At 50.1% G+C, this 25991-nt stretch overlaps 1 protein-coding gene across 6 annotated transcripts in view; it reads left to right on the top strand.

The window, feature by feature from the left end:
• Nucleotides 1–25991, top strand: part of ERG (ETS transcription factor ERG) — a 263074-nt gene that overhangs the window by 42146 nt on the left and 194937 nt on the right. The gene's annotated exons all lie outside the window — the stretch shown is intronic.

The following is a 25991-nucleotide window of genomic DNA, read 5'->3' as shown; positions in this document are numbered from 1 at the left end:
TCCGTGGGTTCGAGCCCCGCGTCGGGCTCTGTGCTGACAGCTCAGAGCCTGGAGCCTGCTTCAGATTCTGTGTCTCCCTCTCTCTGACCCTCCCCTGTTCATGCTCTGTCTCTCCCTGTCTCAAAAATAAAATAAAACGTTAAAAAAAATAAAAAAAAAATCAAATCAAATCAAAGCCGTTAACATTTTGATCCAGGAAAAGAGGAATCGCACGGAACCAGCGCGAGTTTCACAAACCAGGAAACAAAAGTGTACTCCTCCCCCTTCTGTTTTGACATAGCCTTTCAGGAGTCAGTCAGGAGGGATTTGGTACCTGCTAAGCACGTGCCAGAGCCTGTTCCGGGTGCTGGGGATGGGGCAGCCAGCTAAGCTGACTGATGACGATCCTGCCCTGGAGACCTTCCACGCTCCCCCCAGGGGACCGTCCAAAAATAGGACAAACAGGAAATGCCCAACGGGGGGGGGGGGCCTGAGCGCTAAGGAGAAAAATAAAGCAGGGACAGCGGATGGAAAAATGTTGGGGGTTAGGGTTTTACGGAGTGGCAGGTAGTAGAGGGGGTGTCATGGCAGGGCAGCCTGAAGGAGATGAGGGGAAGAACATTCCAGATGGAGGGAGCACCAGTGCCTCCTGGGTCTGGGGAGCCAGTGTGGGCGGAGTGGAGGTGAGGTCAGAGGAGCAGGGGGACCCATCACGATAGCAATAAGGGGGCTGACAGGCCATAGTAAGGACAGGGTCCAATCTGGTTCTCAGTCAGTGTGAGACGGGAAGCCCAGGAGCGGGGCACTTTGACATGCACCGGTGACGTGACACCTCGGAGGTCTTTACAAGGTCAGGGTGGTTGCCGTGTGGACAGCGGTGTCCAGCGTTGAGGCAGGGTTGCAGGGTTGCAGAACGCCACGGGATGGTCCTGATGAGGCGTGATGGTGGCCTGGACCTGGGAGGCTGCCCTGGGAGGGGGGTGGCTGGGTGTGCAATATTCTGGATGGATCTGCATGAGCTGTAAGGAGATGGGAGAGGACAAGGACGAAGCCGGTACTTTGGGTCTGAGCCGCTGGCAGGGATCTGACCTCTGTGTCGCACCTGCCCCTGCCCCTGCCCCTGAGGGTCCTGGGGAAGAGAAGGAGCATCTGTCAGGGGCAGTTTGGGGCAGCAAGGTGCGGGGGGGGGGGGGTGGGCAGTGACAAGGAAGAGCCTCTTCCCTTTCAATCATCTTACCCTAGAGCGTCCCTCCCCCTTCCTGTGAAACACCTTCTGCCCCGTCCTCCGCCTCTCCTTGGCTGCCTCCAGGTGAGGGGCCCGCCACACAGGGGAGAGGTCCCGGGGGCCACTGCGCATGCTCCCGTGCGGTCACTGGAGGTGGCGTCACCCCTGAGGTTTCCTTTCTCACCGCCGAGCGGAATGACTGCTGGGCTCAAAAGTTGATTGTCCGTGAGCGCTGGTACAGTCGCAGCTCGACGGCCTGTGCTGTGTGGTGCGCTCAGTTTTCACGGAAACTTGGAGGAGCCCAGTCCCACCCGCTCGGCACACTCTGACAGCTGGCCCCAGGTGTGCGGAGGGACAAGCTGGGGGCCGGGGGAGGGGGCGTCTGGACGGGGAGGCGGCTGAGTGCTGCCACCGCACAACAGCTTCCAAGATGCGCCCAGGACCCCTTTATGGCCTGAACTTGGGTCTGACTTTCAGGGATCCAGGAAACACCTCCATTCGCGTTCCTTCCTGGGAGGCACGGCCTTTGCGGGCCGGGGGGACCCGAGTCCGAGCTTGCCGTGTGTTTGAGTCCTGACCTGGTGCTTCCGCGTCCATCTCGAAAGCCCCCGGAACTGGCTCACCCTCTGTCCCCTCACTGTGGCCGCTCCTCTGTCCCCACCAGAGCCTGTGCTCAGAAGAGCGGCAGCCGCCCTCAAGCAGCCTTGTGTTTTCCAGCGGCTTTTCTTTCCTTTAATTCTGTGCATTGGAAACGCACAAAAGCCCGGTCACCGTAAAACGACATAAACAATCCCTGTACTCAACCAACGTCATTTCACAGATGCTAACACTTAGCTATATATTTTTTTCAGATTCTTTTTGAAAGAAATAGTGGATGATTCATCCACCCGTCTTCTGTCTCTCCGTTCAGTCCCCAGAAACGGGCGTGTTCTTCCTCCTCGGGGGGAGCTTGGGCTCTGTCTTTGCAGGCGTGTGCCGTACCCAGCACACCCCCACACGTGTGAGCTCCTAGAAACGCATTAAAATGCTTTTTTAAAAGTTTATTTATTTAGCGCATGAGTGGGGGAAGGGGCAGGGAGAGAGAGAGGGAGAGAGAGAGAGAATCCCAAGCAGACACCAGCCACACTGTTAGTGTGGAGCCCCCTGTGGGGCTCAAACCCATGAAACCCATGAGATCATGACTTGAACCACAACCAAGAGTTGGAGGCTTAACCGACTGAACCACCCAGGCTCCCCACGCATTAAAATGGTTTCACACAAACACTATTCCATTAATCGCTTTCCGCCATTTGCTGTGGCCCAACGTGGTGTCGTAAGATTTATCCACGTTGATGCAGGTAGATCTGTTCGTATACTGATTCGGCTCTAAGCATCTCGTCGTTTTCTTTGACTCATGATAATTTTGATTATTTTTTTTGTTTCAAAGTCTTCTTTCGAGGTGCCTTTCTGTTATTTCTAATTTTGTTCTGCTGTGGTGAAATGTGGCTATCCATTCTTTGGCGTTTGCGGGTTACTTCTTTGGGATCCGCTACATAGTCAGTTTTTATAAACCTTTCATGTGGACATGAAAAGAGTGTGTTTTTTCTCTTTGGAGCAGTCTTTTTCTTCAATGCCTGTTAGATCTAAGTGGATCATTGTGCTTTTCAAATCTGTATGTAACTGACACCTCCAGAGGGTTCTTTTTTTTTTTTTTTTTTTTTTTTTTTTTTTACACTCTGCCTTCATCACTGTGTAGATCAATCTCTTTTTACATCCCTCACTGTTATCTTGGGTAGATTCAAGAACTTTCCAAGCTCAGGGTGCCGGGGTGGCTCAGTCAGTTAAGTGTCCAACTTTGACTTAGGTCATGATCTCGTGGTTCATGGTTTTGAGCCCTGCGTCGGGGTCTGTGCTGATAGTGAGTATCCTGTTTGGGATTCCCTCTCTCTCCCTCTCTCTCACTCACACTTTCTCTCTCTCTGTCTCAAAATATGTGAATAAACTTAAAAAATACTTAAAAAAAAAAGAGCTCTCCTTTATTTCTAATTCTACTCATTTTTGCTTACATATTTTGAGGCTTTGTTGTTTGGTGCATGCAGCTTCTGGGTTTTCCCATTTTCACGGTGACTTATTCCTTTTTATCATTCAGCATTGCCTATCTTTATTCCCAGTAATGAATTTTGTCTTAAATTCTACTTTTTCCTGATACTAAAATTGCTCCTTCACCTTTCTTTTTGTTAGTAGTTGAACTGCTTTCTTGGTTTATCACATGTATCTTTTTTACTTATTTATTTTATTTTAAAAGATTTTTAAGAGGAAGAGAGAGAGTGCACACGTGCAGGAAGGGGGGGGGGGAGGCGGACAGAAGATCTGAGGCCGGCTCCTTGCTGACAGCAGAGAGCCTGACGCAGGGCTTGAACTCGAGAATTGAGAAATCATGACCTGAACTGCCGTCGGATGCTCAACTGACTGAGCCACCCAGGTGCCCCTGGAAGGTAATACATTCTCATTTAAGTTAGTTTGGGCTCCTGCTGCAAAGTTACGATTATGCCTCGCCTGGCGAGGCAGACAGTTAGGCCCTAGCTCTGTCTTCTTCCCACACAGCCCCAGGCCTGGACTTTTACCCTCTCCTCCCGTCTGCCATGTGATTGCTGCCCCTACACCCCCTCGTTCCAATCTGCTTTAAAATTCTCCCCACATTGGGGCGCCTGGGTGGCTCAGTCGGTTGGGTGTCCGACTTCGGCTCAGGTCATGATCTCGCGGTCTGTGAGTTCGAGCCCCGCATAGGGCTCTGTGCTGACAACTCAGAGCCTGGAGCCCATTTCAGATTCTGTGTCTCCCTCTCTCTGACCCTCCCCCATTCATGCTCTGTCTCTCTCTGTCTCAAAAATAAATAAACGTTAAAAAAAAATTTAAAATTCTCCCCACGTTGATCACTGTTACCATAGTTTCAATTGTATCAATGTTTATCTGGATCTCTGAACTGCTGATTTTCTTTGTTTACCGTTGGTCCTTGAATTTGACTTTCTTTTTTTTTCCTTCTCGGCTTAATTTCCTTGTTCCTACAGACATGCTTTGGTAGTTCTTTAATGAACGATCTGTGAGTAGTAAAATCTTTCAGTCTTTACCTCCACATATCTTCCGTGTACCCTCCCTCTTGAATGATCATTTTGCCTGACACAATTTTAGGTTACCGGTTCGGGTCCTTCAGCAATTTTAATGTTTTATTTTGTTGCCTTGTGGCATCTGTTGTTGCTGAGGAGAAACTTGTACCCTTCACACTGGTTCCTTTGTAGACAGTCTCTTTTCTGTCCTCTGGCCAGTTAAAAAAATTTTTTTAAATGTTTATTTATTTTTGAGAGAGAGAGAGAGAGCGAGCATGAGCAGGGGAGGGGCAGAAAGAGAGGGAGACACAGACTCTGAGCTGTCAGCACAGACCCTGATGTGGGGCTCGAACCCACAAGCTGTGAGATCATGACCTGAGCCAAAGTTAGACACTTAACATACTGAACCACCCAGGTGCCCCAGTCTTCTGGACACTTTTAATGCCTGGTCTTTCAGGTTTCATCACGATAGGGCCAGATGGGGATTTAATTATATTTATTTTGCTTAGGACTTCTTTTATTTTTGTATTTTTATTCTGCAGTCACAATTCTTTCTTCTAATCTGGTTATGATTTTTTCCTAAGTATCTCTTTTGAATATTTGTTTGTCACCCATTTTCACTACTCACTCATCATGGAAACCCTAATAGGTTTGGACTTCACTTTCTAGCCTCCATGCCCTCAACATATGTCTCTCCCTCTCCTTACTTCTTTCTTTCTAGGTAGCTCACTGATGGTTCTCATCATTTGTGAATAATTAATTTTTACAATTGTGTACTAATTTTTTTTATTTCTGTAAGTGTCTTCAGTTATTTCCATTATGACTCTGTTATTTCAACTATATTGTCTTCAGTTATTATTTCTCTGCCTGTTACTGGTTTATACTGTGCTGTTTTTCATTATGGGTTTAATTACTTTTTGAAAAAGTCACTTTAAGCTTATTTTATGAATTCTTTTGGTTTGCTTTTTTTAAAGAATTTATTTTTAAGTAATCTCTATACCCAACATGGGGCTCAAACCCACACTCCCAAGATCAAGAGTCACCTGTTCCACTGTCTGAGCCAGCCAGGCGCCCCTGATTTGATCTTGTATCCAAAGAAGAAGCTAACCCTTCTTTTTGCAATGATCACATCTGCTAAAATCTACTCAATTTAGTTTCGTCTTTGTGTTCTTTGTAGTCTTTGCTTGTGATCTCATCTTCAGTGGGGCTTAACTCTTCTGGGTAAATACACTGTAATCTAAAATGTGAAAGGGTCGCTACAAAGTAGGTTTTCTGTTTGTTTCTGTTAGAGCCCTAGGGATTTTGATGGTTATGGGTCAGTTTATCTATCTATCTATCTATCTATCTATCATCTATCTGTCATCTATGCATCATCTATGTTGTTGTGTGCTGTACCATTAATGGAAATGCGTTCTCACAGTCACTTTTTTTTTCTGCATGTGGCCTTAGGCACACAGCAAACTTCCTTCCTAAGGTGGGTTCCAGTTTTGGCTCTAATGTTTCCTCTGGGCCGTAGATGTGTCCTTGGTTCCTGCTTGGGCGTAAGAACCCCACCCAAAGTCCTTAAGATCTGTATTTGTGACCCAGGCTCCCATGGGTTCCTGGGACTTCAGCTAGCACTTACCCACTCTTGTTGTCTTTGATTCTAGATCTTGAGGATTTCTTTTTCTTTTGACTAGCACGTAAGTTCTTTTTCTGGGTGATGGGGGTTGGTGGTTCTTTTCGGTAGCATTTCAGCGTGTGTGTAATGGGTGTAGGGCCTGTCTCAGGGCAGGCTGCCATGTGGTGGCCTAGGGTTGCTTTTCAGGCAGAATATTTAAGGGACATTCAGTAAGAGAAATCATTTTTTAAAAACTTGTTAGATGACAATGCATACTGTACCAGTGAGAGATGAATTTCTTTATCTAATTTTCTGTTACTGGTGTTGAAAGCGTCAGGATAGTATAGACAGTTTTTTGACCGTTTAAAAAGTGGACAGAAGTGGGGAGGAAGACAATAAAAATCTTGTCATTCATTAGGTGGGAAAAGCTGAGGATTTAGTAAAGATTAAACTTCCAACTATGTGCAAAAGGAAGCTGGAAGGAGGACAGATGGAGAAAATGATTTAATATTATAACCACTGGACATTTATTATTATTATTATTATTATTATTGTAAGAACACTTAACATGAGATCTAGTCTCTTAAAATTTTTTCAGTGTACTGTAGAGTATTGTTAACTGTAGGGAAGGTCGTTTTAAGGGGAATTAAAACAGAATCTTGAATGGGAATTGGGGGAGAAGAGGTAAGATCTTCTGTGATAAGTATACTCTTCAGTCACATTTCAGACTCTGCGTAAGAGAGCAAAGGGATTATGACTCTTGTCACATGAGGCTAATAGAAATTGCACGCGAGTTTTAACTTTGCTCCTGTTCAAGCTTACCTTATCAGAGGAGGGTCTCTTGAATGTGTTCTAGACTGTTCTTCAGGACCCTGCATGGACATGAAGGTTGGATTAGCACTTAGGTAGGATGCAGTGAATAATACTCATGATGCATAAACCATAAAAATGCTAAAAGAGCTAACGTGTATTTGAATATTTTTGGAAAGACACATTCCAGTGGCTGTAGAGAGAAATGTGTATGCTTCCAAAGAGAATTTTTAATTTTTGTCTTTTGATCTCCTGCTCATTATAGTAATATATATTTACTCAGAATTTCTTTCTCTTTTAAACTTTATTTATTTTGAGGGAGAGCAAGAGAGAGAGAGAGAGAGAGAGAGAGAAAGCAAGCATGAGCAGGGGAGGGGCAGAGAGAGAGGGAGAGAGAGAAGCCCAAGCAGGCTCCACATTATCAGCACAGAACCTGACGCGGGGCTCACATTCACAAACCGTGAGATCGTAACCTGAGCTAAATCAAGAGTCAGATGCTTAACCCACTGAGCCACCCCGGCGCCCTGCTAGAGGCTTTTGTGTCTTTCTCCGTATGCATTTTTGTCGAAGGATTTGATCTGGACCGGTTTCAGATCTCCTCCTATGACACACAGACCCTCACAAAGAAAAATTCTTTAGGAGAACAGTAATGTGGGGTAAAAGGTACCATTTTGGAGCTGGCTCCATGTGATGTCATTGAGCGTTCACCGTGCCTGCGCAGACAGGATTGTGCCCTGCTTTGGCTTCTGCCTGAAATACATCACCTGCCCCGATGGCAAGGTTGTACCCTCATCCCAGCCACTGCCACGGCCACGGCTAGGTGAACCTGTTCTCAGTAGAGGCAGACCGCACCTCAGCAGCCTTTTGATGTGGTGTATCTTTCAATTCTCAGCAGGAAATGCACACCAAGTGGAGTCCTGTGCTTTTGAGGACTTTTCACCAGATCTTAGAGTTCCAGAAGCAAAAAGCCTCCTGTGTTTCATTCAGGAAGCCTCCAGCTGCTTAAAGGAGTTGAACGTTAAGCGTCAAACTCTGTTAGGTGTTCAGAGGTATTCTTCGAAAGGGCTTGAGAGAAAGAGAATTAAAAATCACAAAGCCCGCACGTGAATGTGTGACGCAGCGTGACTTTCACCGTGTTTCACCCTCCGCGGCTGTTTACTGGATGTGGAAGGAAGCGCTGGTAACACTAAGGGTGGACTTAATTACTATAAATACATCAGCTTCCGCTTTGCCAGTCCGCACCACCTTTCCCCTCATTTAAATCAATATTTAGCAGAAAACATTTGATTTTCCAGTATCTTATGTTTGCACAGCTGTTTTGGTTTCTTTTTAAAAAGTTCCTTCACATTTGCAAGGGACGTGTCAAAAGTTAAAAACCTACATTGAGTCAAGAAGTACGAGGTTTATGCCAAGTGCGGAGAACAGGATGAAAAGCATTCAGGAAGACCACTCAAGTGGCTCAGGGGTCCTTCAGAGCCCTCACAAGTTCCAAAGGTGCTGCACAAAACAACTTCCTTTTTACAAAGTGCTTGTTAAGCTTTGACTTTGTGTGCATTTTGATTCCTTTATGTCTTTGAATTTATTTTAGACTTGCTTCTGTTACGACTCTAGAAGCGAACTGTAATCCTCCCTCCTTTAAGTGGTGACAGGGTGCTTGCACATGGCAACGTGAAGATCATGTTCACGGTGAAGTGCTCATGCAGCGTAGCCAGGGAATGAGAATTCAGGAGTTAAGTAATCCAGTAATGACAACGAGGGAGATTCCTCTTTTATGGGAATAATGGTTAGTTGTGATTCCAGTCCCCACCCTGTATCTGTCCTGACTTCTCTGGTCAGCCTTTAGTAATTAAAACCCAAATTATCTCTCTGTCTATCTATCTACTTATCTATCTATCTATCTATCATCTATCAATCACCTGTCTATTATCTATTCATCTATCATCTATCTATCCATCCATCCGTCATCTATCCATCTATTTATCTATCTATCCATCTATCATCTATCAGTCTCTCATCTATCTATCTATCGTCTATCATCTGTCAATCTATCATCTATCTATCTATCAATCACTTGTATATCTATCATCTATCCATCTATCTACCATCCATTGGTCATCTATTTATCTATCTATTCATCTATCATCTATCAATCAATTTATATATCTATCTATCATCTATTATCTATTCATCTATCATCTATCTATCCATCCATCCGTCATCTATCCATCTATTTATCTATCTATCCATCTATCATCTATCAGTCTCTCATCTATCTATCTATCTATCTATCTATCTATCTATCTATCGTCTATCATCTGTCAATCTATCATATATCTATCTATCATCTATCAATCACTTGTATATCTATCATCTATCCATCTATCTACCATCCATTGGTCATCTATTTATCTATCTCTTCATCTATCATCTATCAATCAGTCTATTTATATATCTATCTATCATCTATTATCTATTAATCTATCATCTATCTATCCATCCGTCATCTATCCATCTATCTATTCATCTATCATCTATCAATCTGTCTCTCATCTATCTATCTATCTATCTATCATCTGTCAATCTATCATCTATCTATCTATCTCCCTATCATCTATTATCTGTCAATCAATCACCTGTATATCTATCATCTATCCATCTACCATCCATCGGTCATCTATTTATTTATCCATCTATCATCTATCAATCAGTCTATTATCTATCTATCTATCTATCTATCTATCATCTATCATCTATCAATCCCCTATCTATCTATTATCTATTCATCTATCATCTATCTATCTATCCATCCGTCATCTATCCATATATCTGGTTATCTATCCATCTATCATCTATCAATCAGTCTCTCATCTATTATCCATCTATCTATCTATCTATCTATCTATCTATCTATCTATCCATTTATCCATCATCTGTCAATCTATCATCTATCAATCATCTATCTGTCATTTATCTATCTATCATCTATCTTATCTATCTATCATCTATCATCATCATCTATCTGTCATACCATTCTCTCTCTCTCTCTGTGTGTGTGTGTATCTGTTAAAGTCATGACACTGGGCTGCTTCACAAATTAGCTTAGACCATTGTCCTTGTTCCTTAAGAGCTCTCCATTGATTTTCTTTAGGTTTTCCAAAGCTGTAGCCATTTATAGACCATGATACTTCCACTGTTGAGCCTCCAGTTAGGATTCCCATTACTGGTGCTCCTTGAACATCGGGTTGGGTTCTTGCCTGGTACGGCGGTGGTGTTTTGGGCTCTGACATCTGAATTGGTGGGAGTGGGGGGTGAGGGTCCTCCTGACCAATCCTGGAATCTGGTGGTTCTCTGAATCATATCACATCTGTCAGTCCCAACAATAAAAGCTGGTGAACCCTATGTCCAGTGGGTGAGGTGATGGTCTGGCGGGCACTTGCTCCTCTGTAAACTCAATCACAATAACCAGGGAGGGAAAAACAAAACAAAACAAAGCACAAATTGTGACAATTATGGAAATCTTGAAGCCAGGGATTCCCAAGTGGGGTTAGACACATGGGTAGATTGGAATCCCAGGCCTGCCATTCCTTTGCAGTGAGCTGTATCAGAGTTTAGAAATTGCCAGAAATCTCAAACTGATAGTCTTGTTGGCTCAGCTCTAGAGGACATTCTATATTAGTGGTTGTCCTAAATAAATAAATAAATAAATAAACAAACAAACATAAACAAAACAGAACAGAACAAGCAAAATCCTCTTGGTATATTTCAGCCATAAATATCCCTTAATTGTTTAATTCTATCCTTTTTTTTTTGTAATGTTTATTTTGGGAATGAGAGAGAGAGAGAGAGAGAGAGAGGGATCAGGGGAGGGGCAGAGAGAGAGGGAGACACAGAATCCGAAGCAGGCTCCAGGCTTGAAGCTGTGAGCACAGAGCCCGATGCGGGGCTCGAACCCACGAACCGTGAGATCATGACCTCAAGCCGAAGTCGGACGCTTAACCGACTGAGCCACCCAGGCACCCCTAATCCTACTTTCACCTGGTTATATGATTTTACCCCATTTCAGATTTCGTTTTATTGCATTTCTTGGGCAGATACAAGGGGCTCCCACTACCTGCCCTTCATTCATCTCGGGAGGAGGTGGGGGGTGACCGACGCCGTCTTGCAGGCCCGGCGGGAGAAGGGAAGCCACGTAGGATGAGGTCTCCCCTGTGTCCCTTCATTGTATTTTGAGGGGGCTGCCTCCTGTGGCGCGGGTGGGGACCCTGTGACACCACACCGGAGCTGTTCTGAGTTCTGTCCTTCAGGGGACATCTTCCGTCTCAACCGCCCTACCCTGAGAGAAAATGAGAACCCAGCTGTGAATTTCAAATTTCTATGTCGCTGGACATTTCTTCCAGCCACTGGCCTGTAGGAAAGTACTTCTGACTCTGAGGTTGTCAGGACTTGATGGCCAGCCACTCTCCCTGCCAGGAGTTCTTACTAATCACCTTTGCAGTCCCCGTATCTCTGTGCCAGAGGCAGGGCGGGGTGGGTTTGGTGGCAGCCTGGGTCACTGGCTGCTCTAGACCGTTCTGTCCCCTGGTGCCTATCCTTCTGGCACTTCTCACTCTTGCGGATGGATGACCCGGCTCTGTCCTTGGGCCCACTGCTCACTGATGTGGCCTTTTCTTTCTTCCCCATCTCTTGCTAGAGACCAGGGGGGTTGTTACTAACCCTTGGCCTGACGGCTCCCGACGCCTGTCTGTTTCCACCCAGCTTCATTACGGGTTTTCCTCGCACGGCCAGCCGTCTACCACGCATTCGAGAAACCAGGGTCTCTGTTGGTTGAATGAGCTGACCCCAGTCGGGTGCAACGCAGCACGCCGTTTTGTGTCCCACGCTCGCTGCTCAGGTCGGAGACACTTTTCCACCCCGGACCCAAGTCTTGTCAGGTGCCAGACTTTGCCCATCACGCTTCCGGATATACTAATTAACAGTCCAGTTTGCAAGTATTGAGAAGTTCAGACACATCTGCCGAATCTACCATTGTCCAGTTCATGTAAAGGTCCTCTGAATTCTGAGCTTGTCTCAGAACCGGAAGGTCCCCATGACTGGCTCCCTGGCTCCTGGGAATGTTCCACTTCTTCCTCCGCTCCCTCTCCTACCCCTCCTTCCCCACTGTCCTTTGCCTCTGGCCCCCCAGGGCTGGGTCAGGAAGAGAGGGGACAGCACAGAGCTGTTGAAAGACTTACTGTACTTGTGATCCAAGCAGTGGCTCTTGCGGGTGGTGTCGGTGGGGACCTCGGGGCTCCTGTAGGGATGTCCCACGATGGCTGTCTGTGACAGCGTGATGCCCCCCATGTTGGTCTCCTTGTGCCACCCTGTCCCCGGCTTCCTCGCCCCTGGTACACGTCCAGCCTCTTGCTGTCAAGGATCACTTGCCCTCTGAAGCCCAGCAACCTTCCATGTTGCACGAGAGGACACTCAGGCCATCTGGCGTCGCCGTGGAAGGCAGCTCAGCACACTCCCACTGGGACCCTTTCTACTTACCTGCTCTCTGGGGGCTCCAGGCCACCTCTCTGAGAGCTTCCTCCTACCCTGTGCCGTGGCAGCTTAGAACCTTGAATGGTTCTTCCAAAGCCTCCCTCCCTGGCTGGAGCTCAGCGTGTGTCTGCGCTCATGCATTTGCCCATCCAGGTCCCCGTCCCCTGCCCCCTGCTGCACGGCCTCTGACAATGCTCTCTCTGAAGAAGGGCCACTCTCTGATCCCTTCCACGGGCCCCTTAGTGTCCCCTTCGAGTGTCGCACATGGAGCCGTGAGAGCCACGTGCCCTTTTCTTCCCAACACCTCCTGTTGGTAGATGGATCGGTGGGGGGAGCACTTACACCACACGGACATTGGCAAACCTTACAAATTGGCCCCCACCCTGCCATGAGTCCCGCTTTTAGGGAGGCCCCCCCCATGCATAGGAGAGCATCAGGCTCCCATCCTTGCGGTGCCTGAAGGTTGTGGGTTCCCCTGATGTCCGAGGTCGCTGTAACTTCATCGGGGGCCCCTGATGACCCTGGTCTGCTGAGATCGACCTCAACACTGTGCGTGTCCGGTGCTGTCCATTTTTATCCATTATTTCACACTTATTAATGATGTCTAGATTCTCTCCAACTCCAAATTGTGTGATTTTATCATTCTGGGTTTTACTTTGCAGTTCTAGGCATTTCTTCTATACCTACACAGTTCGCCCCGTTGGCATAGACCCTACAGGTCCCCCCCGACAATGGAAGATCTGTTCTCTCCAAGGCTGCGAGTCGCTGGGAAGATGCCCCTGCTGTCAGGCCTCTTTGCTACCAGCTGGTGATGTCACCCTGTCCAGGGTCATGCCTCTTTCCGGGGGCAGCCCATGACTAATCAACATCGGGGTAACAGTCAGCTATGTGCAGAAGCAGGTGTAACGGGACAGATACAGATGTGTGTAGGCAGATAGCTATCTGTAACTATATCTCTGAATCTCTATTTTAATGAAATTTATCTTGAAGAATTGGCCCACGTGACTATGGGGCTGGCAGATCTGAAATCTATAGGATGGGCCAAGAGGCTGAGTACTCGAGCAAGAGATACTATTCCAGTCTTGATTCTGACATTTGTCGGGCAGGCTCGCAAACTGGACACCCAGACTTTTACGTTACCACTCAGGGATAAGAGTCCTTCTTCCCTGAGAAACCTCCATCTCTTCTCTTAAGGCCTTTCAGTGATTAGCTGAGGCCCACCAATATCCAGGAGACAGCCTGCTTTACTTCGAAGTCAGTTAATTGTAGACGAGAACCACATCCGCAACACCTAGACTAGTGTCTGGATACCATAGCCTCCCATGGATTTACACCCACGGTGGTGGTTAAAGGCCTGGCCCCTTGACCTTGACTCCCAGCTCTGAAGGGTCAACCCAGCTCCAGAGGGCCCCGTTGGGTCATCTGAGGCCTTTGCTGGGGCCGGATCACAGTCCTGCTTCCTCCGTCTGCATCTATGGGTGTTGATCCCAAGAGCACAGCCTGTTGAACTTTGCATGCTTATCTCCAACTCGTCAAGTATCTCCAGCTTTGTCCATCCCACAAAACCAGTTAATTGGGAAAGTCAGGACACAGCAGTGGGCTGTCATTTCCTGCCCTGCCTTTACTCCGTGGGTGTGTAATTCACCCTCACTGTAACTCACACTCACCTTTAAATGACCTTCTAATAGCAAGAAATATGATTCCAGTGGACCAGGTGTTTAAAATTCACAAGGAATCCCCCAAAACTTATTGTAAGTTCTTCCCCATAAGCCATTAAGCAGCTAATTAAATAGTTAACGTTAACCGTACTTGCTATATTCTGAGAGAGTGAGAGAGAGAGGGGTACAGAGGATCCGAAGCTGGTTCTGCACTGACAGTCGTGGGCCTGGTGTGGGGCTTGAACTCAGGAATGCGAGATCACTACCTGAGTCGAAGTCAGACCCTCAGCCTGCTCAACTGACTCAGCCACCCAGGTTCCCCTCAGCCGTTTAAATAGCTAATTTAGCACTTAAAAACAGACTTCCAAGGTAGACTCCTTTGTATCTGTTTTATAGATGTGCAAACGGAGGCACAGAGAGGTTAAGCAACTTTCCCAGGGTCACACAGCTCGTCCTCTCACTCATGATACTATAAATGTGAGGCAGGAGTAGATGGAAGAGAGCGATGGGTTGTGCTGGGTACACGCGTCCTTCTCAGCACCGAGGGTGGCTGCAGTCTGTTTTCTGGGCAGGGCGCCCCACGTGGATTTAGAGGGGTGAATTGGAGTGCTCCGAGGGTCTCGTTCTCTACTTCAGAGGGAGGTCTTCCAGACCAAGTAGCAGACTGGAGGTCGCAGGAAGGAGCAAGAAGACGATGCCATTAGAGCAGCTAAGCTCCCCTCCCAGATCCCATAATTGGTTTCCGCTCAGTTTGCCTCTGGAAGGATCTCGAGTCCTTCTGTTTTAGGAGACCGCCTTTTGTTTTTGGTAGTTGTAGGCTGACATTATGGGATGGAGGATGGATGGTGTGATTTCTGGGTCTGCCTGGGGTTTGTCTACACCACGTCTGAAACACCAGTGTGGGGAACACCAGCTGGGAGGGTACTTGAGATCACATTCTTTTTTTTTTTTTTTTTTTAATTTTTTTTTTCAACGTTTTTTATTTATTTTTGGGACAGAGAGAGACAGAGCATGAACGGGGGAGGGGCAGAGAGAGAGGGAGACACAGAATCGGAAACAGGCTCCAGGCTCCGAGCCGTCAGCCCAGAGCCTGACGCGGGGCTCGAACTCACGGACCGCGAGATCGTGACCTGGCTGAAGTCGGACGCTTAACCGACTGCGCCACCCAGGCGCCCCGAGATCACATTCTTGAGCTTTCTGGAAGGCCATTTTTGGCCGGCTGACATTTTGGGGGGGGGGGTTAATCCAGAAAATTGATTCCTGAAACTTGGCGTTTCTGAGATGCCTAATAAACTAGGGGATTCTTGGGAGAAAGTAGGAGGCATTAAAGCACAGATTAGCCTGCATGTACCCACTCGTGTGGATTTGGGCTTTGGGACAGAAGAATTAGTTCTATCGAGCGATCAATCCAACTGTAATGCTGCTTAGCTCTTTCTTTAGGGAAGCCTTTCCACTTTTCCTGGGTTTTAACTGTGAAAGAGGATTGTGGAGATTGAGATTGAGAGAGGGCCCCAGAAAGGTGCCAGGAGGCCGGACTCTGGTTTGTCTTCTCTGCTGTTGAACCAGGGTGTGACTTTTCCTCGACTCAGGAGACCGCATGATTCGCAGGAAAACAGAGGCTGGGCCAGAATCCCGAGTTTGAGGCTCTGCTTGTCTGCTTACCAGCTCTGTGGTCTTTGTAAGCCCAAGTTGCCTTACCAGGAGAATTGAGGATAGCAATAATCACCTTCCAGGCTCTCTCAATCAGTGGGCCCGACGAGTAATGCCCCCACAGGCCCTGCAGTTTGGACTGACGAACGAGGCCATTACTGTCCTGCAGAGAAATAGGGGTAGCCTTGCTGTGTTCAGGGGCTCGCGATGCATTTGTCTTTCATACCCAGACTGAGCTGTTCTATCTACTCTGAGATGAGAAGAGAGAACCCCCCTCCCCTCCACCCCCTTTCTTTAGAGAGGGCCGGCCTTGAACATCTGGTCTTGGGATTGCAAACCCTGCTCAGATTCCAGAAGGTCAGGCCGGCACAGGACAGTTCTGTTAGCTAGCTCCTTTCCCAGCCAGAGAAAAAGCGACTGTTGAGTGAAGTCTGTTAATTGCACCTTGTGAATTGCTGCACATCGGAAACTCAAGAGAAATTTCAGGTGAGAAGAGAGTGTCCTAAAAACGGGGCGCTGGTTAAACAGGCAGGTGTGAAGGAGACCAGAGGGGGTCTTACCCGCCCCCTGGAAGCTGTCACTGTCACCTGTGTAGTGTGGCCCGCCTCGGCAGCAGTCTCTACCACGTTTCTGCTCTGAGGTGGCCCCGCAGAGGCCGGAGTCCCAGTCCCAGTCCCAGTCCCCAGAGTCACGGGGGATGAAACTTCCCATTCTTGGGGCTGAAACAGAGCTCCCCGTCTTTTCCATCCTCCTCCCCCTTCCCCACCTCCCCTCCTGTGCCCAGCTGGCCACCAGGTTCTGCATTCCTGGCTCCTGCATTCCTTGGCTGCCCTGGCCTCCCTCCCTCCCTCCCTGGCTGGGCCTCGGCAGCTGCTTGGTCCCGGCCTCCCCCTCCCTGCAGTCAATGCCTAGTGAATCCTCCCGGAAGCCTCTTCGGAAACTCGGTGCCCCAGATGCTCCGGGATCTCCAGCTGGGATTTTCAGAATAAGGGTCAGGCTTCTTAGCCTGTACCTCTGGGCCCTCCCGGGGGTCTGTGTCCAGCCCTCTGTGATCTACACGGGCCTGATCATCCAGCTCGTGTGCCACCGCAGCCCCCCCCCCCCCGCCACGTCGAGCCCTCCTGCTTCACCACTTTTCTAGAACATCTGCCAGAGAGACCACCCACCTCTCTCCACACCCCCTGTTGGAGGCTGTTGTCCTGCTGTGTAAGGTTCTCCTCCACAACTCAGGAGGTGGGCAGATAAGGTAAAGACAGTTAAGCTGTTGACAGAGGGCTTTTCCCATAGTGCCTCATTTTATCCTCGCAGGAAATGTGACTGCACCACCGTATGCCCTTACAGACGAGGGCTATAAGGGTTGCCTAGTCCTCCGCCCTGGATTCCTCTCCGCTCTGAGGTCTGTAGGAGTTCTGTTGTTAGGATCGCATTTAGATCCTGCCACGCCAAGCTGCAGCTGCGTTTTCGTCTCCCCTGACCTATCCCCATGCTTCTTCCTGGAGTCACTACATTGTCCCTTATTCCGTGACATAAAACCTCGGTCCACAAGCTCACTGTCTTGCAAAGCACGTCAGCTGTCCGGAGGTAAGAGACACACTGTGGACCCTTTTCCTCCTGCACAACCCCAGGACAAGCTCTTTGCATGGACCGATCAGTTAATTCCCACCGAACGACTCGTTAATGATAGAGCTCGTGGAAAATTCTATATGGATGGAATGCATAGCTGGAAATCGAGAAGGGCATTTTAGAAACCTCACGTCAGTGAAGGGCATTCATGGCGAGGCTCATGACTTCTATTTAAAATACGTGGGAGGGTTAAAACTTTTTTGCTTCCAAACTGTGTCCAGTACAAATAAGGTGATCTTTATGTGATGCTCTTAAACCCGTCAGAAGTCAGTGGAGATGGAAAAACTGGTTTCAGAGCTCCTGCTGGTGAGATACCAATCACCAGCACCACCAGAGTGCCAAAGTGTTTGAGCAAAGCTGGTGGGCACAGAGTTACTTTCATAGTGAGTTCAAGCGTCTTTGAAATTCTTCACCCTTTAAGGGTACAAGGTAACCTTTCCCTGTTGGTATTCTGTAAGTATTTGGCCATTTTTTGTTTGTTTGTTTTAATTTTTTTTAAACATTTATTTATTTTTGAGAGACAGGGAGAGACAGAGAATGAGCAGGGGTGGGGCAGAGAGAGAGGGAGACACAGAATCAGAAGCAGGCTCCAGGCTCTGAGCTGTCAGCACAGAGCCCGACGCGGGGCTCGAACCCACAGCCTGTGAGATCATGACCTGAGCCAAAAAGTTGGATGCTTAACTGGCTGAGTCAACCCAGGTGCCCCCTGTTTTTTTTTTTTTTTTTTTTTTAACAGAGCAGTAATGGCAGATGATGTTGAGAAGTATCTACGTTATTAGTCTCAGTATTTTTTTTTCTTCTTTTTTTCTTTCTGCCTTTATGCTAGTTGACTTTTCTTTTTAAAAAATTTTTTTTTTTCAACGTTTATTTATTTTTGGGACAGAGAGAGACAGAGCATGAACGGGGGAGGGACAGAGAGAGGGAGACACAGAATCGGAAACAGGCTCCAGGCTCTGAGCCATCAGCCCAGAGCCTGACGCGGGGCTCGAACTCACGGACCGTGAGATCGTGACCTGGCTGAAGCCGGACGCTTAACCGACTGCACCACCCAGGCGCCCCGCTAGTTGACTTTTCTTAGGAAAGTTTCTACCCTCTTCCTGTCTGCCTCTTCCTACTCAATTCAAAATAAAAACATCAGGGGGCGCCTGGGTGGTGCAGTCGGTTAAGTGTCTGACTTCAACCAGGTCACGATCTCGCGGTCCGTGAGTTCGAGCCCCGCGTCAGGCTCTGGGCTGATGGCTCGGAGCCTGGAGCCTGTTTCCGATTCTGTGTCTCCCTCTCTCTCTGCCCCTCCCCCGTTCATGCTCTGTCTCTCTCTGTCCCAAAAAAACAAAAAAAAACAAAAAAAAACAACATCAGGGTGAGGCTGACAGGCAGAGTTTCACCGAAAAATGATCTGTGTTCTCCTTTGCAGCCCTGCCCCTGTTAACGTTCATTGTTGTCTTTTCTGTTCTATTATGGGTTATCTCGCCATTCCGGAACTTTGCATCTTTTGTCCATAATATTGAGATGTTAATACAATATCGATTCAGTTAACTGACAATTATTGGTTTTCACACCCAACCTCCAAAACAATCGTATGTTATTAACAGCATTTTGATTGTTTTTTCCTGCCAGTGTTGTTAATTTAAAAATATGAAACAGACCTCATCGTTTGCAAAGATGACATCCATGCGATCGCCGTCCTTAAGATTTGACCTGGTGATTACATCAAGACAAAATTCCTTGATGAAGGTCAGGCTCGTTTCTAAAACAGACTTGGGGATTCTGTTCCCCAAGGACATATTTTGTTAGATGAACTTTCTTAGAAATACATAATGTTCCTTTAACCCGTGGCCTGCTCGTCCCTTGTCTGCTGTATGAAATGACTAAATATTTATGTTTTTCCAGTTGAACTTAGGAAAAAAAAAAAACAAAAAAAACAACCCTCTGGTAAATGTGTTTCCCTTAACAGAAGGCTCAGTGTAGACGGGGAGAGAAGTGGTATTTATAGTATTTTCTCTTTCTTGATGTCACCCGCCTTTCAAATGCGGCCTGTTTTCCTTCAAATGTCTCATTTTTACCGGGACCTTGAGGCAGATCACGGTCCCCAGACCGAGGGGCCGTAGAGCTGTTTTGCTGCTGTGTGTTTTGTTTTGGTGGCAACTGTCAGCCACGCCTTCCCCTCCGAGATCAGCTTGATGCTTTCGCGTGGGAATGGCAAGGCTAAAAAGGGATGAAGGGACCTTCCTTCAAGAGCGACGTGGCTTTGTAAGGGTCCACGTGTCTGGGCGTGTTGAGGTTTATATCCATTTCGTTGTCCCCACGAAGGAAGAATGGGGAGGAGGCACCGTGGATGGAGTTTGATTTAGTGTCTTCAGGGGCAAAAGATTGAGCCCAGAGCCCAAAATGAAATGGAACCGAGCAGTAGGCAAGCCAGACCCGACCGAGCTGATGAAGAAGCGTGCGGTCACGGCCGGCGTGCGGCTCAGACGTGATTCATGGGAGACCCTTGTCCTTTTTTCCCCCGGCAGAGCTGCTGGTTTACTTTGGCAACATTTCTTCATGACGCAGGGCAACAGGAGTCCCTTCAGGAGATCCTATAGGATTCCAAGAACTGCCTCACTGAGTTCTAAGTGCGAGCAGAAGACACAGCCAGTGATTCACCAGTGGAGACATGCACAGGCGCACACACTAACGACGTCAGACGGAAGGAAGCATACGTTTTGAGCTACTAACCAGCTGCAGGAAGCAGGAGAGCTTCTAGGGAGACCCGGACCGCTCATATTTTCTCGTTTTTGAACTCCCGTCTCCCTAGGGTTTGTCCTTCCCAGCAGTGACTCATCACAGGGACTCAGGCGGGTCTCTGGGCGGGTCTTCCCAGATTTCCTGTGCCATCACCCTTCCTTCCTTGCCAGTTACTTCCGGCTCCTTGTCTCGTGGCTTCTAGAGCACAGGTGTGCGGGGTTCAGCTCCTGCGGGCCGGCTACGGCGATCCTGTGCCTCTCTATCCAACTCTGCGTTTGGGGACAGCTGTTGGCTCCTTGCGGTTGGCCGTGATGGGAATGGTTACTCCACAGAAATTGCCAAATGCCTCATACCAGTTTTCCCTCGGAGAGCTGGTTGTTAAGCATCGAACGGCGCATCACTTCTTTTGGGGCTCACCACCTGCCAGGGCGGACCCCACCAACGTGCTGTTGCGTCTGGCCTCTCCTCTGGCTCTTCCAGAGTGGGCCGTCCCTCGTTCCTCTCTCTCTCTCTCTCTGGAATCTCTGTGTCTACTCCTCCACCGGTTCCCTCTATCCCACTTGTAAACATACCTTCTTTCCTGATCACCGACAAAGAGCAGTGAACAAAGGGGGTTGTAAACCTCTTGAGGGCAAGACTGCGTGTGCCCTGCTGCATCCTTAGCTGCTAGCAGTTTCTGAAACAAGGAGGCACGTGACAAGTGTTGAGTGGGCGGGCGAACCGGTGCTTTTTCCTTGAGCTTCTCTCCCTTCCTCTCTCTTGGCTGCTCCACTCCTCTTATGGAGGGAGCTTCTCGTGGTTTATAGAGGCAGGTCGCCCAACATTTCTGAGCTCACGCTCTGAGTGGATGTAGAGGTGTGGGATGTAGAGAGAGCCATTCTCCTACCACACCTCTCCCAAGGGCACTCACTCACCTTCGTGCCTTTGCTCACATCTCCTCCACCTTGCCCGCTCTCTGCCCCGTTCCCACCTGTCAAATACTAAGTGCCTGTCACATACTGACTCCCCCAAAGAGGCATCAGCATTCCATGGCACTGCATGCAGTTGTCTCCTCTCTTGTACCTCTCTCACGACTCTCTCCCCCCACCCCCATTCTGCATCCAGTCGGTCATTTAACTACAAGTATTATCCCCCCACCGAGCCCTGTGTTTATTGAGGGCAGGTCCTCACCTCCAGTGCCGGATGCTTAATACATGTGCAGACTGCGATGGGCCACTTCCCTTAATGATCGTTATTTGTTTTCTAAGTCCTAGGTCTAGTGTTCATGTAGAGAGATTTATGGGCTAATTTCCAGCAGATCGTTTTATTTTATTTTATTTTATTTTTAAGTGTTTATTTATTTTTTTAAAATTTTTAATGTTTATTTTTGAGACAGAGAGAGCAGAGAGAGACGGAAACACAGAATCCGAAGCAGGCTCCAGGCTCCGAGCTGTCAGCCCAGAGCCGGACGTGGGGCTTGAACTCACGAGCTGTGAGCTCATGACCTGAGCCGAAGTCAGACACTTAACCGACTAAGCCACCCAGGCGCCCCAAATGTTTATTTTTGAGAGAGAGAGAGAGAGAGAGAGAGAGCGAGAGAGGCTGCAAGTGGGGGAGGGGCAGAGAGAGAGAGGGAGACAGAGGATCCGAAGCAGGCTCTGCGCTGACAGCACAGAGCCCGAAGTAGGGCTGGATCCCACCAACGGTGACATCGTGACCCGAGCCGAAGTCAGACGCCCACCTGACTGAGCCACCCAGGTGCCCCAGATCACTTTATTGTAAAGTTCCAACTGTGGAGCATATTCAGCACATCTGTTTGAGTTGGATACAGACGGCGAAAGTGACTCTATTGTTCGCAGGTACCAGAGCGAATAGGGTGTTTTCTGCCTTCAGGGTTGGTCCATTCTGTTTTTCCCCACCCGGAGCAGAAGCCCAGAGGATTTCCTGCAGTTACTCCCAGACAGCCACAGCCTATCGGTTTGGTCCTCAGGTGCCTGCCCTCATGGACCTGAGATGGCTGCCACAGCCCCAAGTGTCACACAGAGAGGACAGTCCCCCTGCCTGGAGACTCTTCCCCGAAGTGCTCCAGCTCATTCCCCCGGTGTCGAGGGGCCCATCCCTAACCTGCCAGTGACAAGAAGAGGGGTGGCCCGGGGTCGGCTTTGCCCTTGAAGTGGGGGAGGGTCACTAGCCTTCCCGGGGCCTGGTGGGATGTGGGCGCCTTCTGCGAAGGGGGCGGGGCCGCACACGAGCGCGGCCGCCCCTGCGGCCTTCCCGGGGCTGTGAGTGAGCCAGCCGAGTTCGCCGTGACCGTGGAGGTGATCGCAGCCCCTCCGTCCCGGGCATCTTTCGTCCGTCCCTCGTGGCGATGGAGCCTTCTCTCGAAAGGCTGCCGTTCGCCCCGTGTCCGGGCTGTTCCCTGTCGCTGATGGCACGGAGCGCTGTCTGGACGTGGAGGTGGGCGCCTTCCCGGGAGCGGGCCTCGCTGTGGAGCCTGCGCCGCGGCGGACACGAGGTGGCCAGGAGGGTCTGGGTGCGGGGAGCGGCTCCGCGTGCAGGGTGTTCGGGGAACCGGGAGGCCCCGCGGCGCTGAACATAGCGGTGTCTTCGTCTGTCCGCCTGGCGCTGCCACGAGCACCGCCGCGCTGGACTTGCACCGCCTGTCACCTGCACCTCCCCTCCCTGACCTGCGCCACCTCCCTGTCACCCGCGGCACCTCTCCCTGACCCCCGACCCTCGCCGTCCCTCCCTGACCCGCCTCGCCTCTCCCTGACCCTCGCCGCCCCTCCCTGACCCGCCTCACCTCTCCCTGACCCACGCCGCCCCTCCCTGACCCGCCTCACCTCTCCCTGATCCTCGCCGCCCCTCCCTGACCCGCCTCACCTCTCCCTGACCCGTGCTGCCTCTCCGTGACCCGCCTCACCTCTCCCTGACCGTCGCCGCCCCTCCCCGACCCGCGCAGCCTCTCTGTGACCCACCTCACCTCTCCCTGACCCCCGAACCTCGCCGCCCCTCCCTGACCCGCCTCACCTCTCCCTGACCCTCGCCGCCCTTCCCTGACCCGCCTCACCTCTCCCTGACCCATGCCCCTCCGTGACCCGCCTCGCCTCTCCCTGACCCGCGCCGCCCCTCCGTGACCCACCTCACCTCTCCCTGACCCATGCCCCTCCGTGACCCGCCTCACCTCTCCCTGACCCTCGCCGCCCTTCCGTGACCCGCCTCACCTCTCCCTGACCCATGCCCCTCCGTGACCCGCCTCGCCTCTCCCTGACCCGCGCCCCTCCCTGACCCGCGCCCCTCCCTGACCCGCGCAGCCTCTCCGTGACCCGCCTCACCTCTCCCTGACCCGCGCCCCTCTGTGACCCGCCTCACCTCTCCCTGACCCTCTCCACCCCTCCCTGACCCGCCTCACCTCTCCCTGACCCACGCCGCCCCTCCCTGACCCGCCTCACCTCTCCCTGATCCTCGCCGCCCCTCCCTGACCCGCCTCACCTCTCCCTGACCCGTGCTGCCTCTCCGTGACCCGCCTCACCTCTCCCTGACCGTCGCCGCCCCTCCCCGACCCGCGCAGCCTCTCTGTGACCCACCTCACCTCTCCCTGACCCCCGAACCTCGCCGCCCCTCCCTGACCCGCCTCACCTCTCCCTGACCCTCGCCGCCCTTCCCTGACCCGCCTCACCTCTCCCTGACCCATGCCCCTCCGTGACCCGCCTCGCCTCTCCCTGACCCGCGCCGCCCCTCCGTGACCCACCTCACCTCTCCCTGACCCATGCCCCTCCGTGACCCGCCTCACCTCTCCCTGACCCTCGCCGCCCTTCCGTGACCCGCCTCACCTCTCCCTGACCCATGCCCCTCCGTGACCCGCCTCGCCTCTCCCTGACCCGCGCCCCTCCCTGACCCGCGCAGCCTCTCCGTGACCCGCCTCACCTCTCCCTGACCCGCGCCCCTCTGTGACCCGCCTCACCTCTCCCTGACCCTCTCCACCCCTCCCTGACCCGCCTCACCTCTCCCTGACCCTCGCCGCCCCTCCCTGACCCGCCTCACCTCTCCCTGGCCCGTGCCGCCTCTCCGTGACCCGCACCCCTCCGTGACCCGCACCGCCTCTCCCTGACCCGTGCCACATCATTGTCACCTGTGCCACCTCTCCCTGACCTGTGCCGCCTCTCACAGTGCCCCCTGTCTCTCATTCACGCCGTCTGTTACCCACAATACCTCTCTCGCACCCGCACCCCGTCTCTCGCCCACAGCTTGCAGACGAGCAAACTGGGGTGCAGAGCAGCTCCGGCAGCTGCCGTGTGTCAGCACGACCCTGGGACTCCCAGCCCGGGGCTCTGTCCCCCGCACCAAGGCTGCTCTGGCAAATGAACTTGCCCTTCAGATGCTCAGACGCGTTTGGCTCCACCCGTGTCCAGTGGGCACTCTCTAATGACCACGTCCTTCTTCCTGTGACTGTGGAGACTTCGGAGCCACCGGAATCCGAGGGTGGTGGGGACTGTAGTCCTTGGTCGTGGCAGGGCTGGGGGGAGGGGGCGGGCGGTGTCCTCATAGGGCCACGTGGTCCTCTGGTCTCTGCTTTCGGCGGGACCAGGGGCTGTTGGGCAGGGTTAAGCAGTGTGCTCTTAAACCAGAGCTCTCAAATGGCTGTATTTTTTGAGTTCTGGAGTCTGGTTTGCAAAATTTTCTGACTTTCTCGCTTTGACTGGGCCAGCTGTTAGCCTCACGCGGCTGGTAGCGTGCCTTTCTCTGGCAAAGCTTCTCTCCCCGGACTTCGTGACATTTTTTTGGATCCTTTGTGTCTTCTCAGCTGTGTTATGGATAATTTATGTTGTCAGATAAGTGCCCTCTGGATAAATGAAATATTAATAACGCCATAATGCTAATTTAAAAATACCCATTGCACATATTTAATAGAATCTTCTCTGGGCTTTACTCTTGTCTTTAAATCAGGTCCAGCAATATTCAGTCATAAATCCAGTTACTCCTTCGGCATGTTGAGGTTTTGGCACTAAAGGATGCTCTGAGATGACATAGGATAGTAAATCTCAGCCCATGCTTTTAAAAAACTCTTACCGCCTCTTTGGCAATTGGAAACTAAATACTACTCTGACCACTTGTCCGTGGAAAGCATTTAACCAAGCGATAATCAATATTGCCTTTTGGATTTGGAGAAAAAGAAACTTGGGAACACCTTTGGTAACTCAGGGTCTGCGCGGCCACACAGAGCATGATCTACTTCACCGTTCCCTTCCCCTTTCCCGCTGAGCACCGTGTCCCTGATCAAGGGAGGCCTGGCCGGCACCAGGCCACCAAGGCCGGATGGGTACAAGTCGCACATCACTGTCAAGAAAACAGTTCGGAAATCCGTCGAGTAACCTAAAAGGATTATTGCGTAGTTGTTTTTTTTCTTTTTTCTTTTTTTTTCCTGGTTATCGAAGTGAATATTCTTCGTTCTGAAAATTAGGAACATACCCCAAAGAAGATCACCGAGAAAATAAGACTCCCTCGTGTTGGAACCTCAAAGCCGCTTCTGTGAGCGACTCCGCACCCTTCCTTAGAGCCGCCCCCTTCCCTTTCCGCCTTCCCTTTTGTCTTTCATCCAGCTCGTGTTGGTCTTTTTACAATATTGGAATCACGTTACGCATGTGGTTTTGGATTCTAATATTTTCCCGAGAATTTACATTTTCCCATATCACAGCAGACACTTTGTGGGGACTGGGGCAGCCGGACGAACTGTCCCAGAGCCCAGGCCCAGAGACTTTAGGTGGACTTGGCTGGCGCCCCGAGCAGAGTGGGAGAGCCAGCGGGACCGTGGAAACATTTATAAATACTATCGCCCCTTGCAAATATTGATTTTGATGCAACACTTAAGACATTTTCTAGTTTGAAAATATTTTCAACTGAAACAGTTGCCATTTGCAATTTGTCATGTTGTGAGGATTCCGTTAAATGTAACATTTTTGGGATTGGATATTTTACTTGGAAAGTTGCATGAGCCCTGAAATTCCTGTATCGCCAAAAAAAGAGATTGGATTTTAGAGCTGTGGCAACAGGCATATTCTAAGGAAGACTCCCCGTCCCCCCCACCCCTTCTCTCTCTCCCTTATTTCAGTTTGGTAGTGTGTCTAATGTTTCTA

This window comes from Neofelis nebulosa, chromosome 5 (genome assembly GCF_028018385.1).
Source record: "Neofelis nebulosa isolate mNeoNeb1 chromosome 5, mNeoNeb1.pri, whole genome shotgun sequence".
NCBI classification, from domain to species: Eukaryota; Metazoa; Chordata; class Mammalia; order Carnivora; family Felidae; genus Neofelis; species Neofelis nebulosa.
The sequence above is the reverse complement of the archived record's forward strand: the minus strand, read 5'-3'. Positions and strand labels throughout refer to the sequence as shown.